Source organism: Orycteropus afer, unplaced genomic scaffold, assembly GCF_000298275.1.
Source record: "Orycteropus afer afer isolate SDZICR_OR568_19922 unplaced genomic scaffold, OryAfe1.0 scaffold00001, whole genome shotgun sequence".
In the NCBI taxonomy this organism is placed as follows: Eukaryota; Metazoa; Chordata; class Mammalia; order Tubulidentata; family Orycteropodidae; genus Orycteropus; species Orycteropus afer.
Window position 1 is genome coordinate 35,294,639 of NW_006921588.1, and position 4,974 is coordinate 35,299,612.

A 4,974-nucleotide genomic window follows, 5' to 3' on the forward strand; every position below is an offset into this window, starting at 1 on the left:
AAAATGTCAGGACAGAACTGATAAACAGTTTGTGGTCAGAAAGAATTTCATATAGCATTGTCAAGAACAATTAAAATAATTACTGATTTACCCTAAAATAAAGCTCCCAATTTGACTTTTGGAGTCTGTTTCCTGAAATTGACTGACTTCTTCAAAAAGCAAAATAACCAAGGCAAAGAGGTCTTATTAGCTTATCTAGACCATCATTTGATTCAATGGTGACTTTTTAGAAATTAATTTTTTCAAGGCTTGGCGTTCAAAAGGACATCTAAGGGCAAATGGCCTAGGGGTTCACCCCAATGCCATGGACCCCAGAAATCTGTATCGTGCAATACAGAATGCATTACTAAGCCCACAGTAGAAATTCACCAGTTACTCACTGAGCTGAGTAACATCTCGATAGAAAGCTAGGAAGATAGCACATGTTTCCTCACATTTAATTCTCACGCTGTTATTAGGTACAAAATCTCCAAGTCTTCAGCTTCTCATTGCTTGAACCAAATCATTACTCCTTCATGTTCAATGGGTGGCTAATGGCAGCAGGATCATAATCGCAACTCTTAATGCCAAATATCAGGAGGTTAATAGAAGCTATTGCTGGAAAGAAAAATATCTTGCTGTTCTTTGTCTCCAAAATTCACCGGCAGACATAAGGACCTCCCACTAGATGAAGAGCTTAAAAGAAGGTCTATATTGGCCAAACAATTACCACATAACAGCACTTTTTGTTGCCCCCAATGGTTTGATGCATGGACTGATCGAAGAAAGTATTCTTATATTTTTACTTTTTACTTACTTCTCAGATATAAAAACACAATCTCTCTGTTGTTATCAAGGGTAGGAAAAAATTATGCCTTTCCTCGTGGCCATTAGCTTTTTCAGCTCTTATTTCAACTGTAATATATTCATGTAGTGAATATATTTTTTAACTTAGAAGTGTAGAAATAGCTAGTGTGTCACTTAGTCCATAAAATGCATTCAATATTTTAACGGGTTTTCTTCCATTAAAAACCAAACAAACAAAATCTTTGATTATTATACATTGCTAATTGATTCTCAGATTCCTAGGGAAAGGAGGTCTGGTGGCATAGTGCTTAAGGCATTTGACTGTTAACCTAAGGTTGGCAGTTTAAACCTACCAGTTTACCAGCCGCTCCATGGAAGGAAGATGGGTTAATCTACTTCCATAAAGATTTATGGCCTCATGAACCCAATGGAGGTGACTATGCGTCAGAATCCACTCGATGGCAGTGATTATTCTCATGGAAGAAATACACATAGGAGCTCTGGTAGCATAGTGCCTAAGGCACTTGACTGCTAACCAGAAGGCTGGCGGTTCAAACCCACCAGCCACTCCTCGGAAGGAAGGTTGGGCAATCCTACTTCCGTAGTGATACTGCCTCGGAAACCCAAGGAGGGGTCGCTATGAGTCAGAACCGACTCAATGGCAAATAACAACAACAACAACAACAGTATCTCTGAGAGGGAAGGCTATGAAGGCAGAAGATATTGTTAGTAAGAGCAGAGATGTACTAGAAAGAAGTCTAGGCTATCCACTGTACATACTATACTGTTTTCTTGACAACTCTTAAAATCTTTTTCTAATTTTCTTATTTATTCAATTTAAATCTTAAGTATTCTTTCAAGAAGTTATATGTTCATTGAAAGAATGTCTTGAATGGCCTTTTGTTAAAAAGGTAAAGAGCATGAAATATACTAAGTAGCTGCTCAAAACAAAAAATAATCCCTTTGAGTCAATTTAGACTCATAGTGACCATAAAGGACAGAGTAGAACTGCCCCATAGGGTTTCCAAATCTGTAAATCTTTTTGGAAGTATCCTGCCTCATCATTCTCCCCAGAGCAAGTGGTGGGTTCACACTGCTGGACTTTTGGTGACAGTCTAATATTTAACCACTGGGCCACCAGAGCTCCTCTCAGTAGCTGGTCAGTATTTGCTAAATGGAATTAAATAGTCTCTCAGATGCTCTCCATTTAATCTTAAACCTTCTGTCCAAAAGAACTGTGATATGCTACATACAACTCACTCAAATCAATGAGGTTGCCTACTATTTTCTATCTTACCTCTTCACATGACATAAAATAGATTTTACAGCAGGGCTTCACACAGGTTCATTCTGGTTCCACCCTCTGCAGGAAATTTGCATTTCCACCCCAGATAGACCGAATTAGAATATAAAAATGTAGAATCTAAGACTGCAGACTCTGATCCAGTCTATCCGGGGTGGAAATGCAGGTTCTCAGCAGAGGGTGGAACCAGAAGGAGCCTATTAGAGTTACTGTTAATGTCTATTGCTTTGCTGCCCTCTGCTGGCTTCATGGGACCCAATTACTCTTTAAAGAAGGAAAATTAAGTAATGGACTCACTGCTTCTGTCTTAGATTACAGCCATAAGGAAGAAATAAGTTGGATGAGAGTCCAACATTATAAATAAACTATTGAAAACCAAAATTTTAAATCAAGGAAAAAAAAAAAAGAAGTCTAGAGTCACCCATACCAAACTCAATTGCTAGCAACGTCATTACCCAGGCAATTTAAGATATGTTTACTTAACATATGTGGGTCATAGTTCTTATGTCATATGGATCTTGTAAGGATTTATTAAGAAGTGCAGCTGGTGGGTTCAAATCAATGACCTTTCAGTTAGCAGCCAAGTACATGACCATTGCATGACGAGGGCTCCTCATGTCAATGTTAGTAGGTAGTTATTGTCACTTCCATTTTACAGATAAGAAATGTATCACTCAGAGAAGATAGGCTCCTCACCCTAGCCCACACTGTAAGAATTAGAGCAGTACAGGGTTTTCAACTCAAATTTGACTCTAACGTTTGTTTCTCTCAATGAAGTAATATTTCTATGTATTTGAGCATTTGATTTTAACTAATATCAAACATCAAATACTGAAAGCAAGTTCAATCATTAATACTCTTAAGAGACTCCTTTTTGCTTTTTCTGGTGTGTGTGTGTGTTTGTGTGTGTGTGTGTGTGTGTGTGTAACCCATGAGATTAAACACATATAAGGTCAAGTTTTATGATTAATTTTAATTATATTTTTATTGTGCACTTTACCTAATGACTCCAATAAATGTGAAGACGTCTTGTTTCTTTGGGGACAAAAATCATCTAAGCAACAACCCAGAGCCAATGTGCAGTTCAGCAGAGTCACACATTCTGAAGCATCTTTGATCCTTAAAATCCATGTTATGGGGTCAACAGTTCTATGTAAAACAAAATCAGTCTTGAAAAGTAAACCCAGAAATACAGATCCTTTTTCTAAAAAAGAAATTAGGCTCTGCTCAAAAATCTAATCTAAAAGAAAGATTTGAAATAAACTTTACCACATCATACACACACCCTCAAAGCAAGTTCATACTTTGTTCTTCTAGACAAGCAAGTATATAAAGTACAATAAGGAGCGTCAACTCCTGCCCAGATCTGTAAAATCCCATGTTCTCTGAGATCATTTTGAAAATGTTTCTTATTTAAATTTGTTGAGGAAAAATAATCAGTCAATTTATAAAGAGTTTAACTGATGGGACCTGAACTTCTGCCGAGAACCTCTTAGGTCTGAAAATATGATTAAAGGCAAAGGGAGTTTCTACTCTTGCTTGTCTTGGAAGGCATCTTCTAAGTGCATGTAACGTGTTGCCTTTGCTCCGGTAAGCTCTATGAAGAATTGATCTGCCTTGTAGCTAATCAAGATGCTTCGCTTCACCTCCCTTTTGTCAGCATACAAAAGCTTATGTCAGGAAAGCTTCAGAGGTAATCAATTCCTGGGAAAAAAAAATGAATCAAGAAGAGAATATCATGAATAAATAATTTATTGGACGATGTCTATTTCAATTCACTGTTTTTAACGTTGCCACATCCACAAACATAACATTTTCCCAGCGGTTTTATACTAATTGATTTTTAATTACAAAATGACTTTGACAGAATGAATTTCTCATCCAAACTTGTGTTTTACTATCAGTTTCACCAATGTTTAACTTATTTATTACCAGTTTCTCATTGCCTATAATTAACCAAAGTTTTTCTATGTCTCCATTAACTTCAGTTAATCAAGGTTATCCTCTGCTTATTATTCACTTTTACAAACTCATTTCAGAGCCATGAATCATGTTGAAGAAAAGTGATGGCTTTTGGAAAGTACACAGTGATGACAATAACCCTTAAGTGCAATATAGAAGTGTAGTTTCATAAAAACCCTTATGTGAATAGAAATAACGTCTAGACTTTTGGTAATAATGAGGGCTAATTTTTCTGTAGTGCTCACTATATTTTCATGCAAGCTTTGCACTAAGCACAACACATGCATTTCTTGGTAAATCCTCACAAGATCGTTCTGAAATAAGAACTATGAAAAGAAAAGTTAAATAAATGTGCATAAATTGCCTAAGAAATGACACTGCCAGGACTTGAGTTTGGTAAGGAAGACTCCAGATTTCTTCAATCACTCTATTCCTCTAATAAAATAAAAAAATTAGTTTTCTTTTGTAGTCTTTGGACTGCCTGCCTTGTTCACTGTGTATTCTCAGTGTCTTGTCTATAATAAGTGACATAATGTATCACCGACATACACCCATTTGAGGAGGAAGCATATGATCAAGACCAAGTGAAAATGAAGGAAGAAGTTCAAGCTGTACTGAAGGAATTGGAAAAAAACAAGAGAATCCAGGAATTGAAGGAATACCCACTGAGATGTTTCAACAATTAGATGCAGCACAGGAAGCACACTCTTCTTTGTGCCAAGAAACTAGGAAGTCAACTACTTGGCTAACTGACAGGAAGGAATCCGTATTTATACCTGTTCCAAACAAAGATGATCCAACAGAATGCAGAAATTACAGAACAATGTCTTTAATATCACAAGAGAGTAAAATTTTGCTGAAGATAATTCAAAAATGGTTGCAGCAGTATAATGACAGAGAACTGCCAGAAATTCAAGCTGGCT